Genomic DNA, 16,048 nt, shown 5'->3' with positions numbered 1-16,048 from the left:
GAAAAGTGAAACGGAGGGAAGGGGGGACTACTTTATCACTATCTCCATTTTCAGGCAAGGGCGTGGTCAAAGATGTTGAACTGCAAATAAAGGGGTTGTGCTCTTTCCACTATGCATACTATAAATGGCATTAAGGCAGAAGGACTAAGAGCTGGAGCATGTCCTCAAGTTCTCAGTATGTTCGGTCCAAACTTCTCTATCTTTTCTACGTTGAATCCTACGCGATAACAAAAACAGTTACCATTCACCATGAGGACTTCTTATATACCAAAGTACTTTGCTTATTTAATCTTCACAACAGCCATACACAGTAGGTATTATTATTTGTCTGTTTTACAGACAGAGAAACTGAGGCAAGATTTACCCAACGTCACCTTTTTAATTAGTGGCAAAGCCTGGATTTGAACCCAGGCAGTCTGATAACAGAGTGTTCCTTCTTAAGCACTACAGTACCTTTATTATTTTCTAATAAAATAATATGGTAGCCAGGATAATAACCAGGAAGTCAAAAAGAACCTCTATGCTCTTCAGTCCTCTTCAGGGTCCAATAGTGGACACTCGCCTGATTATACTTTTTGAAGCAACAAAGCAGGCACTGACGTTTTAGAAAGATTTGCACTCTTAGTTGTTGAAATAAAATGGGTTTCAGTGCCTGGCATATAATAGAAACTCAATAAATATTTATTGAATGAGTGAATGAATAAACACCCATACGTTTCTATTCCTGAGAGCACACCAGACTCTAAGCGTTCCAATTAATGTTGGTGTGTGACTTGACTTCCTTCCTTCATTCTTTCAGGTGTTTTTTTATTGAACTTTTTATTGAACAACATCCTGGGCCAGGCAGGTATGATAGTTGCTCATAGTACAGCGGAAGATGTAATCCTTTGGTGTTCTAGACAAGCTGGAAAGGTAGCTAAAGGACTCTCAGACTTTCCGACTTCCTTACATTTTAAGAAATCAGAGTTTCCACCCGCCTACCCAGTTTTCCTATTAGTTATTACCCCCTCAGTCTGCTTTTGCTGATTCCTCCTTTGGGAGAGTAGATCCCTGCCCACCTCACAGCCTGGATGAGGAGCTTCCAATCCTGGTCTTCCTGTTTCCCCAGCCCAAGGGAAGCTGTCTGTTCAGGTCATGAAGATAAGGGCAGAAATTCTGCCAAACCACTAATATGGGAAAGAGCCCTAAAGGCAGTTTCTTGACCTTCCGTCCTCAGAGACACCTTGTTAGGCCCCTAGGATTGAAGGAGGAAATCAAGACCATCGTTTTGGGCCACATCCTACTTCCTCTGTCCAACGTGAGCTTTTCCATCCTAAATTCTTAGCGCGTGAAGTCTGCAGCATATATGGTAGCACAAATAAAAGGCTTTTGAAAAGTTAAAAGCAGCTATTGTGTGTATCATTACCATTAATCTTTTTTCATTTTTTAATAAATTTTGCTTCCTAACTAGTTTAATGTCTTAAATGCAGAGACCTTTGCAGTCAAACATAGTTAATTAATAGATTTTATTTAATTTGATGAAAAAAATAATCAGACTCCATAAGGTTGTGCTAATGTTGGCTAAAATTATATAAGGTTAGCTCAGTTGATTAGAACCTGATGTTTCTAAAGCCAGGATCAAGGGTGAGCCCCACTGGGGTCATCTTTAAAGTGATGTTGCACATGGATGTAAGCTCTCTAAATGTAAGGGCTATGTCTATCTTGTGCATAGCTGTGTTTCCAGTGTCTAGAACAGAAGTTGAAAGCTTTTTGTATAAAGGGCCAGATAGTAAATATTTTAGGCTCAGTGGGCCAGACAGTTTCTGTTGAAACTACTCAACTCTGTCGTTGTAGCAGGAGTGCATCCAGAAACAATGCATAAACAAATAAGAGTGGCCGTGTTGCAATAAAACATTTTTCGTGGACACTGAAATTTGAATTTCAAATAATTTTCACATACCAATATTATTCTTTTTCAACCTTTTTATAAAAGTGTAAAAACCATTCTTTGCTCCCTGGTTATAAAAAAAGAGGTAGGGCCAGCTCTGATGGCCTGTGGTTAAAGTTGGGTGCACTCTGCTTCAGCGGCCCAGGTTTGGTTCCTGGGTGCAGAAGCCCACACTCATCTCTCAGTAGCCATGCTGGGGCAGCGGCTCACATAGAAGAACTAAAAGAACCTACAACTAGAATATACAACTATGTGCTTGGGTTTGGGGGAGGAAAAGAAAAAAGAGAGAGAGAGGAAGATTGGCAACAGATGTTAACTCAGGGTGAAACTCTCCCAGCAAAACAAAACAAAACAAAACAGGTGGCAGGTCAAATCTGACTTGCTGGCTGTAGTTTGCTGACCGCTGGTCTAGACAATGCTTAAAACAGTAGAAATTCAATAAACATGAATGAATAAGTGAAACTCTAAATAGATGAAAGTCTACCCTTTACGTTTAAGGTACCCAGAACCCCAGTGAACAAGTGACCTTCGACTGTTTGCAAAAATAGTCTGCACTACCCCTTATAAAGCACTTTACCATTCCCACACTGCTTTCACAGGTAGGACCTCAATGTGGGTCTGTGTGCTGGTTGTTGCCAGATTGTTTAGCAAGATCCCGCTGATTTACTGGTTCTATTATTCGGGGAAGAAAGGTCTGGATAACAGAGTGGCCTTTTTTATCCACCTTTGTGCTCTCCCACTCTCATCTCCTGGAGCACAAGTGAAGGAGGCATCTCCTTTTATAACTCCCTGTGGCTGGAACAGAGACGGCTCGCTAATAAAAGTTGTTAAGGCACACTAACCTGCCTTGGGCATGGGCCACACGAGCTTTGCTCCTCCAGAGTGATAATCACCAGTCACAACAGCGACTCTCCAGACAGTTAGTAAATAGGACAAAAGAAAAAGCCATAATCCACAGCAATGAATAGTCTTTCACAGGCACAAACTGAGCCACAAAAGCTCAAGAAAAATCAGTGGTGCAGAAAGTGTTTTTGGACCTGACCCCAGCTTTGGAGGCAATGAGGATAATTCTGCTCTTCCCTGTTAGTCTTCAGGTGCCTCCTGGCAGTGTCGGAATTAATCTGCAAGGGGCTGCCACTATTACGTCTCTTCCTAAAAATGTCTCCAAGTGAACTTCATTACTCTATAGAACATTCTTCCCAAGGCGAGAGGCTCAACTTCCGTCTCAGGTGAGAAGATGCAAGAAGAAGCTGAAGAAATGGTCAAGTGCTTTCTGTTTTAAAGAGGGTTTTCTGTTTTATCTGTATGACAATACAAAAATGACTGCTCAGTCGCCGTGGTCCAGAGTAAAAACAAGCTAAATGGGCTAAAAGGCCCCTGGAAAAAATCCCTGGCTGAGCCGAAACCCTATTAATATGGCGTGGAAAAGAAGAGAGATGTGGCAGAAATGAGAAATAAAGTGGGAAAGGACACAAAGTGCCAGTCGTAAAAGGGGAAATAAAACGGGTAAACAAAAATATGAGGAAATGTTCAACTTGACTGGCAATCAAATAAATAAAAATCAAAATAACAACACACTGCTTGTTTGTCACTAGTCAAACTAGCAAACATTTTTCAAATGACAGTGCCCCCAGTACAAGGACCCTGTGCACCAGGCATGACTGAGCACTGCTGGTCAGACGTAAAGAGACCAGCCTCTTCCAAAGCCACTGGCAAATGCCCTGGAAACTTCGATGCTCATCCCCTCATATACAGAGAAACAATTTCTGGACATTTCATTTCAGGAAACGATCCTACATATTAAAAGCGTCTTGTGCACAAAGTTGAATTTTGCATTTAGAATAACAAAAGACAGGAAATCACCTAAATATCTTGCAGCAAAATGAGGATTAAGGAAACTATGGTGAATCTATACAGTGGAATATTATCTAGCTTCTTAAATGATGTTTGCAAAGGTTACCGGAAAATATGAAGTGTGAAACGAAAGAAGTAGGTTACATGCTGCTTCTGCTGTGCATACTATCGTATAAATGTTTTTAAAAGTCTCTGCATATAACAAAAGACAAATTAAAATTTTTTTTTTAAAGATTGACACTTGAGCTAACAACCGTTACAAATCTTCCTTTTTTTTCCTCCTACTTTTTCTCTCCAAATGCCCCCAATACGTAGTTGCATATTTCAGTTGTGGGTCCTTCTAGTTGTGGCATGTGGGACGCCGCCTCAGCATGGCCTGAGGAGCGGTGCCATGTGCACGCCCAGCGAAACCCTGGGCCACCGCAGTGGAGTGCGTGAACTTAACCACTCAGCCACAGGGACGGCCCCAGATAAATTAAAATTTTATTAGCAGTTAAGTAATAGGCTTTTTGATTGATTTAGACAGATTTTTTCCTTTTGATTTCTTAGTATTTTCCAAACTTACATAATGAATAATGGAAAGACAAACGGCTTATTTTAAGAGGGTAGGGCAGGGAGGAAAGAAGTATACAAGCTTCTTCCCAGGCTACAGACACTCCAAGATGGGAGCCTGGTCTTTTCCTGTTTTTTTTAATCAGCTCAGGGTCCAAGTAGGTGCTAAACAAATGATTGTTGAACTAAACTGAAGTAGACATTTGTAGGATATTAAAAAATGATCAGACATGTATATTACCCTCAAGATATTTAGAATCTAGTAGTAGAATTTACTAGTAGTGGAAATCTTAACATGATATTCCCAGTAGAGCCTTTGATACAGTCCAGTGTTTCTGAACTGAAGGTCATGATCTCAAGGAAGCATTCTAGAGAAGTCCATAAATATAGGGAAATGGAATTCAGGGCTGTGTGGCAGTAGCTTCTGGTGAGTGAAGCTGTTTCAAACCAATATCTCATCACGGCGCCATCTTTACAAGGCTGGCCCGTTCAGGATCTCATGGAGGTGATATGGATCTGAGGTCTCTCAAAGGACTTCTCCCAGAGAGGTCAAGTCTTTCAAAAGCCACAGGAAAGTAAACATACTAGAAAACCCTAAAGGAAATCTCTGAAAGGGCTAGGCATTCATATATGACGGCAATACTGTGGGGCCTGAAAGGGGAACAATGTGTAAGTAGTCAACCCTAAATACTCCATTTTTGTATTGTATTAGAAAGGAAATGTCATGTTGGGGAAGAACTTCCTTCATTCTAATAAGTCCCCAAAATATAGAGCACACAACAATGGTAGTTTACAGCATGTAACATAATGCAAGCTTCCAAGCTGGGAAATGCCCGCAAAAAAGACCAATGTTCCCTTTTGTGGAGAGGATACCGCAAGTCTGTTACTTTTATTACTTGAGATAGGCTCAGAAATCAGGTAGACAACAGGGACTAGAAAGGAAAAATTAACATTTTCTCTATGGTTAAAATGAAATTAATATTTTAATAAGTAACAATTTTTATTATTATGGGAAACAAACTGTCCTACTGTGGATATAAATTCTCTTCAAAAATATATGTTTTTAATGAAAAAGATATTAATCTAGTTTGATTTAGATTTTAAATCCACATGGTAAAGAAATCCCCATTGGTAGTTTCAAGCATAAAGTCATTTATGAGTGGTATATTGTTTCTCTTTACGATATATGATTTACTGGGTCATGCATTACAAGTCCACCCAGGACATACCGAGGAATTTTGGTCTTACACCTCATTGTCTGCCTTTTAGATATATTTATCTAACTCTTTGGCTATCAATTAGATATCTGAGGAGCAGTATTAAATTTTTGCCTTGTTTCATATAATTTTTATTTTTCATATTATTTTATTGTAATTTATTTTTATTTCCAATAGTGTCCAACACAAGTTAAAACACTTTAAACTGAAGAGTTGCTTATTGGCACGCTTTTATAGGCCTCTGTTATGGGCTAAATTGTCCCCACCAACTAAAAAAATTCATGTGTTCAAGTCCTAACCCCTAGTATCTCAGAATGTGACTGTATTTGCAAATGGGGTCTCTAAAGACGTAATTCAGATAAAATCAGGTCTCTAGGGTGGACCCTAACCCAACGTGACCGATGTTCTTCTAAGAAGAAGAAATTAGGACACAGACCTGTACCGAGGAAAGACTACGTGAAGACACAGGGAGAAGACAACCACTCACAAGCCACGAAGAGAGACCTTGGAAGAAATCAACCCTGAGGACACCTTGAATTCAGACTTCCTGCCTCCAGAACTGTGGGAAAAGAAATTTCTGTTGTTTAAGCCCCCCAGTGTATGGTGCTTTGTTATGACAGCCCCACCAATGTAATACAGCCTCTATCTAAAGGGCTATTATAGTAAGTCTTGTTCTTATCTCTTCTACTTAGTATAAACAGGGGGAAAAAAACTGGTTCTTAAGATATACATTCAATCATTCAACAGATCTTCATTGGGCACCTACCATGTGTCAAGCGCTGGGATACGACAGTGACAATTAGGTCTCATGGAGCTTACAGACTAGTACCAAAGGAATTCTTTTTCTGGAATTGTTCTTCGTTTCAGAAGTAGGCCTTATAAATTGAGCTACTAAAAATCTTGAGAGAGAATGAGCTAGGCAAGGATAATTGAAAAACCAAAATAATTAAAATCCTAACATTTTAATTTAACATCATTGCTGGAAGCCCTCTGTGTTGGTTGGATGTTTTGGGAAGCAGATGCTGAGACAGAGTGAGGAGTGCAAGAGGTCTAACGGAGGCTCTAGGCCATGAAAGATCAAAGGAGAGGAAGGGGGTTGGGAAGAGAAGGCCTTCAGACTGCGGTCTTGGAGAGGAAGCAGGTTTTGGAAGAAAGAGCCGCAGACTGCAGTGTAGACCCAAAAAAGTGTTGGTCAACCCAACTCGGGGCTCCAGAGGAAAGGGTGCCTGTCAGAGAAGTCTCACATTAGGCAGAAATGTCCACGCCCTGGTATTCCAACCATGTTCCGCCATTGGCTGGGGGCTGCCTGGAAAGTGCCAGCATAATGGCTTCTGCTAAAAAGCTGAGGTGGGGCCTGAAGGTGCTCACAGCTGGAGACTGTCAGCTATTTGGGCTGAAGGCAAGTTCTTTTTGGAAGGGAGTTTAGAGCAGCACCTCCATGACTGTTACAACCTTCAAAAGGTACAAGAGGAACCTGGTTTTCTAGAGAGGTGTTTTTAAAGTCAGGACAAACGAGTTCTTTACTCTTAAAGCATAGGAATGTCTCTCAGCAAGTGCTTTAATAGCCAAAGTTTTGGTCTTTAAGAAAATGCATTTTCAACACCCTATATATATAACACTAACTTACCAAATATTTACACAGTGGAAAGAAGTTTTAAACTTTAAATTTTTGTTAAAGTGTGACATGCTCTTATAGGCAAAAACAGTATTTGCCAAAAAAAAAAAGTTTTGCTTTTTAATGCAACATTAGGACATGGAATCTAAAGAAATAAAACCTTTGGAGTCATGGCTTTTATGCATTCATTCATTCCATTACTACATGCCAGGTGCTGTGCTAGGTGCTGAACACAGTGAAACGTATAAAACCCCTGCTCATACAGACCTACAGTAGGAGAGCTAAACATTAAACAAATAACCAGGACAATAAATACATATTTATGAACTGAGCTTAGTGCTCTGAAAGAAACAAAGGAAACTGACCTAAACATACTTAGACCTAGGTCAGGAAAGGAGCCCCTAAGAAGTGTTGACCACGCTGGCATCTGAAGGATGAATGTGTGTTGGAAAGGGTAAGGGATGTAGGAAATAACAGCATGAAGGACATGCGCAAAGGCCCTGGGACAGGAAAAAGTCAGCAAAACTAAGACTGTGTAGCTAGCTCTCAAAGGCCAGGGGAGAAGTGATGCCAGATGAGACTAGGGAGTCAAGACAGGGGTCAGACCTACCTGCACAGGTACATCTTCTAAGGCACATCAAGGACATTCATTTTTGCTCTAAGAGCAGTAAAAAGTGTTTCGAAGCAGGGCTGGGTAACATGATCGGGTTTGTGTTTCAAAATGATAACTCTGACTATAGTGTGGAGAAGAAATTAAAATGATGAACCTGAGTAGATTTGGGAAGACCACTCAGCCAGAGAGTATGTGGTTCAGGTGAGAGATCACGGTCCCTTTAAGCTCCATGGTGTGCATTCCAAAATGGGCACTCTGGGGAGGACACCACGGAATAGGAGACACTACTTTGTCTGTCATTGAAATGAAAAACTCATGGAAACTACAAAATAGACTCATAAAAATTCTTAATTCTTCCAAGTTTACTTGCCAAAATTTTAGTTTTCCACTGTAACTTCAAACTCAATGCATCCAAAACAGAAAAGGATCCTCCATAAACTAGATCTTGGCAAACCACGTTTTCCCATCTGCCACACTATCCTGTCGCCTCATCTTTTACTAGTGAAACCTGGATGCCATCTGTGGCACTTCCCTCTCCTTTGTCCTTGTGTCCAGTCTGTTTCTCAGTGACCAGCACAGGACAGAATTACTCCCAGATCACCCGGCTCCTTCCACCACATCCTAGAGTCCCCCTTGAGGGACAGGGCCACACCCAGGTCTCTGTCCAGAAGAACTGTGGTTCATAGAACAAAGACAACTGAACTTTGTTTTCTCATGGTATTTCACAAGGGTGGCCATTAGGTTTAAACCTCTTGTCTTTCATGAAAGCTTTCCAGACTCCTCTGTCACCATCTCCCCACATTCTTAAATCCAACAGTCCCACACCGCACAATTTACTTCTGAATCTCTGTCTTGTTCTTTAATTGGCTGCAGTTTCCCCATCAGTGAAATAAGACATTTAGACAAAATTTGTAACAAAACCAATCTTCAAACAAAATCTTATGTGGACACCCAGCATGTAAAACACAAAATTATAAATTGTTCTGGTTAAACAAGTGGTGGTAGACCTGGAAAAGCTTCCTTAGGTCCCCCTCTTCCTAGCGACCCCTGAGGCACCTCATTTGAAGAGTATAAGAAGCCTACTTTGAGAAGCATTAGACTCGAACGCCTCTAAGGTCTCCTGTCTCCTCCAGCCCTAAAATTCTAGGGCCTGTCATTTCTTAAATATCACTTGATCTAACCCTGTCCTCTTGGTTATCACTGCAGCATGGATCAGGCCTTTTTCACCTCCCGCCTGGAATACTGCAAACTGGTTTCCTTATACTTCCAGTGTACTGGGTAAATAGCGTCCTCCAAAAACTCATGTCTACCTGGAGCCTTGAAATGTAACCTTATTTAGAAATAGGGTCTTTCAAGGTGTAATTAGTTAAGACAAGGTCATATTGGAATAGGCTAGGCCATAAATCCAATATGACTGCTGTCCTTAAGGGAAGAGACACAGAGAGAGAAGAGACACAGAGAGAGAAGAGACACACAGGGAGAGTGCCATGTGACAGCAGAGGCAGGATTAGAGTGATGCTGCCACAAGCCAAGGAATTCCAAGGACTGCTGGCAACCCCCAGAAGCCAGAGAGGCAAGGAAGGATCCTCCCCTAGAGACTTGGCCCTGGGGACACCTTGGTTTCAGACTTTTGAACTTCATACCTGTGAGAGAATGAATTTCTGTTGTTTTAAGGCCTCTAGTTTATAGTAATTTGTTACAGCAGCCCTAAGAAACCAATACGTCCAGGCTCTCTCCAACTAAAATCCATTTTATGTATTTCATCCAAATACATTTTCCTTAACCTCTGCTCTCATCAGATTCCTCTACTACTTGTTTCATTTCAGGAAGTATTAGATGTATTGAGCAGTTCCTAGGTGAAAGTCACCATGATAGTGTTGAGTGTATGCAGGTGAACAATACCAACACTGCCCCTGCCCCCAGAGAACTTCCAGTCTAGTGGGGAAGACAGACATTAAACAAACAGAGCCTCCATCTATGTATAATTATGAATTGTGATGTACCATAAATGAAAAAAATAGATTGTTATGAAATACAATTGGAGAGCTGAGGAAGAGGAGGTTAAGCTGAAGCCTGCAGAATGACTAGGCTCCTGCCTGACAAAGAATAAACTCAAGGGCTTTCCCAGTAGAGACAGCACGTGAGCAGAGGCCCAGAGTGGGAAAGAGCTTGGAGCATTTGCAGAACTGAAATGGAAAGAAGGCCACTGTGGCTGAAGACTGGTGAGCAAGGAGAAAGTGACACAGGATGAGGTTGGGGAAGAAAGCAGAAACCTTGTCATAGACGGTCAACTTCAGGACTTAGAACTTTATCTTAAGAAAATGAGAAGGGACTGAGAGGTTTCAAACAGGAACGTGACATAATGCATTTAAGTTTTTAAAGCCATCTCTGGCTGAAGTCAGGAGAAGGGGTCAAAAACAAAATAAGGTGGCTAGTCAGGAGGTAATGGAGTGGGCGTGCATGAATTTAGGTTGTAGATGGATTTGAGACATATATTTTTTGGTACGATCAACAGGACTTACTGATAAAGTGGATCTGAAGAAGAAGGATGAGTATCAACAGGTTTCTGGCTCAAGAAATTAAGTGGATGAAGACACCATTTACTGAGATGGGGAAGATCAGGTAGATTAGTTAGGGGTACAGTCTAAGCTGCTATACAAAATGGTCCCTAAGCTTAGTGGCTGAAAGAATATGGAACCATTTCTCACTCACATAATAAGCCATAGGTAGAGACAAGATTGGTAGGACATCTTTGCCTCCTAAATGCAAAGTTTCTGTCTTTGGATCTAAGTTAGCTGTTCCAGCCTCAGCCCTCCCAACTGCACCCCAGCCAGCAAGGAAAGCACAGTTCTGGGTCCACCAACTGGAAGTGGCACACATCACTTCTATCAACATCTCAGTGGTGAGAGCATAGCCACGTGATCACACTTAACTGAAACGGAGGCTATGAAATGTAGCCCTTGACTGGGCCAATGTATACCAAGCTGAAATTGCAGAGTTCTTTTACTAAAGGAAGAAGAGTAGAAAGGACTTTGGCGGACAACCAGCAGCCTCAGCCACAATGAGGAGTGATCAGTGCATAAGTGGGAATGATGAATTTGTAAGTGAGAGGTTCCTGTGGGATATCTAAGTGGAGCGGTCAAGTAGGCACATGGAAATATGAGTCTGAGGAGCCCAAGGGGTAGGATGAGGCCAGATATTTGGGAGTTGTCTCCATGCAGATGGCATTTGAAATTAAAAGTCTGGATTAAATCCAGTACAGTAGATACAGAAGATGGCCAAGGACTGAACACTGAGGGCCTCCAACACTCGGAGGTTAGGTAGAGGAGGATGAGCTTGCAAAGACTGAGAAGACCAGTGAGGTAGCAGGAAGGCTAAAAAATGTGTGATCTTGTGAACACCAAGAGCAGAGGGCATTTCCAGAAGGTTGGCCCATTGTATAAATGCTAAGGAGAGGCTTATTAAGATGAGGATACAGACACTGATAATGTATCTCTACTGCTTTTTCTTCTTTCTACTTTCCTCCAGAGTCTTTAGAATCTGTTTTTAGCCTATCTGTCCAAACTTATTTCTCTCTAAGTCTCATTCTAAAATCATGTCCACATTCTCAGAGTTCCCAAACATGTCAGTGTGTTCCTACCTTTTGATCTTCGATTTGGATTGACATTTCTCCCATTACCTAGTTACCCAAGTTGTCCCCATTCTTCAAGACTCCCCACTCACAAAGCCATCTTTGGAGCCCACAATTGAACACTAAGCTGTTTTCTCATTGCATTTTATGTTCTTTTTTCTCTCTGACTCCTGAGGGTGGAGACTATATTATATTTATTCCACATCCCCAACAAGCTAATAGGGTTAGCCAGGTACCCAAACTAATGAGTATTGAACATTTATTGACTAAGGTATAACACTTTCTGGGTGCAATAATTGGGAATAGATCATCAGCATTTTAGATATAGAAGGACTTTTGGGATTTTCTGATTCAAATCTCCAATTTACATGTAAACAATCTAAAGTCAAAGAAACAGGAAAATGTTTTCTCTGTACTTAACACAGAATGCAAGTCAATATTCAATTGCTGTCCTCATCAATGAGCATCATCTTTAGAGCCCACTAATTGCATTCTTCACTAATCATCCTTTTGCTTCAGTTCCGTCTATAGTTCTCCATCAAGCATCTATGAAGCACCTGGTAAGTGTCAGGTTCTGTGATTATGAACAAGATGAAGTCTTGCCCTCGGGGACTCTGTAGACATAGAAGCTAGAGTCTGCATCAATTTCTTCCTTCCTGATGTCTAGCTATGTGCCAGTTTTCCGAGGAACACTGAAGCATATGCACAGACATAAAATAAAGCCCCATCTTGACTGATTCAGTTAATTAAAAAAACAGGCTCACCCACATGAGCTGACTTTTACCTGCCTCCCCACAACCCCTCAGCTCATATGCTGTAAATTATGCCAAATTTGTTGTAAACTGTATTGAGTAAATAAATATATTTAACATCTGGTGGTATCAAGTTCCTCTCTATCAATAGCCCTGTATGAATCTTACTGAGATATGTCAATCATCCATACGATGACTTACAGAGAAATGTTTGTTGTGCACCAGAGACGTTCTTGACCAGCTTTTCATTGTCTCAGTATTTCTTTTCAGCACTGTGGAAGGGCCATTGCAGGGCAGGTGCAGCTCAGAGATGAGAGAAAACTTGTTAAATGCCTAAAAGGTGCCAAGGAAGGGTCCAAGACTCTCCTTTTGGGAAAATCCTTATGACCACTTTAAGAAGCTATTCTAAAATTGTGTAGTGTCTGTTTTCCCTGACTCGGCTATCCGGTTCACAGAAAATATCAGGAGGCTAACAGAGTGGTAGCTCTCAAGTCCAGGATTGCCCTTACACCTAGGCCGCAGGGACCCCATGCCCTGTAGAGGGGTCCACACTGATAAGGAGTCCACGGGACTGAAAGGAAAGCCTACCAGAATCCGTGCCTCAGGTGCCCTAGGCCATGCTCTCAGCACCCAAGACCTCATTGGTTCATACCCTTGGCACCCAGGACCTCGTAAATCCATGCCCTAACAACCCTAGCCTACTGCCAGGGCCCCAAGTGACTTTTCGCTGAGCCACCCATCTGAGGGCAGACCATCTCATCAATATGTACATTCCTAGGTCCAAGGGCAGCCAAGGCACAGCTGTTTGGGGGTAGAGGTGGGGAATGGAATTTGGATGTGCCTGCTGGGGTGTCCCCAGCTCCAAGGGAGAAGAAGTCCTCAAGGCATGGGACAGAACTGGAAATGGAAAGAAAAGGGTGGCCTGTGGCCTCCATTTGCACTTTGGCCCAGATCCCCAAAGGTCAGGGGTAGGCCAGTTCAAACCCTTGTTGAAGGAACTGCATTACAAAAACTCCTCATGCTCGGTGCTGTATGACTTTACATGACTACTTCCCTGCGAGGTTGCTTCAGCAGGTGACAGCCATGGCAGAGACTCTGCCAAGGAAGGGGCATCCTGAGATTCACGCCCTCTGGTACCTCATCATCGGTGGGGGTGGAAAGGAGACAGTCTGGCATGGAAGCATTTGGGATGTGGGTTTTGGTCAAGGGCTCAAGGTTGCACACTGATCTTCACATCCATTCAGCCCTGAACAACAAGCACAAATCCAACTAGCTGGATGGATTTTTGCCTCACAGAATGTTGTTTGTATTTTTAATTGTTTTTAAATTTTTTTAATTCGAGGTTTAGAATTTGAATTAGATGTTTTAACCCTTACTTTCAAAATGAATTTACATTTTGGACAAGATGCTTATTCTGCTATACTTGGAGGTAGCGTGCATTCTTTAGCTCTTAAAGGAGGCCCTTTAATTGCTCCAGCAAAATAATAATAAGAGTTTAAAAATTATTATTATTTTTATTTAAATATATTATCTAAAAATGGCTACCTATTTTTCCTTTGTTCTTCTCCATCCTTCTCCCTCATTTCCTGTCCTCCACTGACTCCATACAAGTGGCTAGAGTGCATATGCTAATGAGTTGCCCAGGCACTTAAGGATCTTAATCCCAAATCATAAAGACCCTAAGAAGGACCTCAGCTGCCATCCATAAATTTTTATTTAAAAGCAAGATAAAAGTGGAATTAATTCAGCACAGAGCCAACACAGTGACGAGAAAAAAATTGTGTCAATTCAAAATACTTATGTGTGTCCCTACCCTTCCTGAGCTCATAACTTCTGCACATGCTTAATAGGTCATGTCATAGTTAATGCTTCTTCCTTCTAGGAACGGCTTCATAAACCCCCCTTAAATCCAGTTACTGCAGATGATCGGGGAATCGAAACACAAGGTGGCTGCCTACTTTCTCTAATTGGAATGGCTAATTCGGCCATAACAGCAGTTTCGTCCAGATGCTCAGATTGGTTCAGAGTATGGAAATCTGTAGTGAGGGGATTTACTCAGGATGCTGAACAAAGAAAGCCATCATTATCTGTGGTCAGGAAAAAGTATTCTAATTAGTGTTAATATCCTCCTGCTGAGCTTCCTGTCATCCACATTTTGATCCCCGTCCTTGGGCTTTCCAGGATCTGCTGTCCTGGCTGCGTGCAAGCAAGGGTCAGGCCACTGACACGGGCAAATGGGAAGCAGAGGCTGGGTGTACTGGCCAGAGCAAAAAGATTACCTTAAAAATGCCACTTAGGTTCACTTTCTGGAATGAGATCTTTATAAAAATTTGCTCAACAAGTGTAAGTCTAAGGCACTCAATTTCTAAACCCATAATGACAGGTCATAAGTGAATAAAAGCAGAAGAATTTGTGGAACATTGTCTTCAAACATTCGAATTGCCATGAAGGCTCGTCTGCAAATGAATCTGAAACACTCGGATACCCACTAAAGTCTGAGATTTCTCCACAATAAATTTAGGCTACAGGGGAGATTAAGCACAAGTCAGTGCTTAATAAATCCCTCCTGACAACGTCAATGACAGGAAGAGGTGCAGGTGAGCCTTCCGCTGGATTCCTTTCTTTTCACTCGCCCCCTGAAGTCAGCGCTCTGATCAGCTGATTTGAAAGCCAAATAAATGGTCCAAAAGACAGACCAAGGAAGAGACACTTGATGTGCAAGCCCCACGTGGAAAGGAAGAGTGAAAAGAAAGATAGTAGCAAACATAAATTTTCAAGGGAACCGACACACACTGTCTTAAAAATTGAGAGATTTCACCGACCCAGCTGAATCCCTCCATACGAGGTTTTCTGAGTATTGGGCAGTCCGCCAGCCACATATTTTGTGTCCCATATGACATGTGCGGCTCATGGTCAGAGTCAGGCTTGAAGAGAAGCCATGTGGGCAATTATCTGGGAGGGGTAATCTGAGCAGTGAAAAAGAAGTTTCCTTTTCCTTTTCTAGCTCCTCTTCCCTCCTCCTAAAGCAAAAATGACTATAATCTGTGGCGATGCCAAAAGTTTCTGAAATGTCTAATGGTAGGGTTCAGCACGTGCTACCCCAAAATATGGCACCTTGGCATACTGGATATTTGAAGGTGAAGGAGTTTGAGAGTGCAGCAGAAGCAGGAGGGCGACTCTGACCTTCCTCTGCCCTTCTCCCCTGAAACAAATCATAAAACCCTCAGGCGAGAGGTGCCCTCCTACCTGGAAAGGAAACAAGCATCCTTATCTCTGTAGACAAAGGGATTGCTAATTACCCTCAGGTTACCAAGCTTACCTCACACCCCTTAACCTGCCCTGTTCCTCCACAACTGTCCACTCTTCACCACAACTAATACAAAAATACTTAATGGCTTAATTGTTTCTTTGAGTCTTCATTTCTTCACAAAGGCTCCTGTGTCATGTAAAACTTACATGAAATTAATCTGTATGCTTTTCTCCTGTTCATCTGTCTTTGTCAGTTTAATTTTCAGACCCTGCCAGGGACCCTAAGAGGATCAAGGATAACTTCTCCTCCCCTGAACTATGCAAGAAAGTAATCCATTCCTTTGACTCCTAGATATTTTTTCTCAGCCCAAGAGGTGGAGGGCAACAGGTTTAAATAACACAAAGGCTTTCTGGGAAAGTCGAGGTTCATCTCTTTATTCCAGTTGATGTTTAGATGCTGGAGTCCCTGACCCTAAAGGGGAAAAGAAATCTACCACGAGTTTGGCCATTTTACAGTAAGACTCCAACCCAAGTCCAAATCTACTCATTTATTGCGCTATACTGTTTCCAAAATGGAGATGTATACTAAAATAATAATTATACTTTTTGTTCCTTACAAAACCTAGAGATAACTCACT

The sequence above is a fragment of the Equus caballus genome, chromosome 18, assembly GCF_041296265.1.
Source record: "Equus caballus isolate H_3958 breed thoroughbred chromosome 18, TB-T2T, whole genome shotgun sequence".
Classification (NCBI taxonomy): Eukaryota; Metazoa; Chordata; class Mammalia; order Perissodactyla; family Equidae; genus Equus; species Equus caballus.
The sequence above is the reverse complement of the archived record's forward strand: the minus strand, read 5'-3'. Positions refer to the sequence as shown.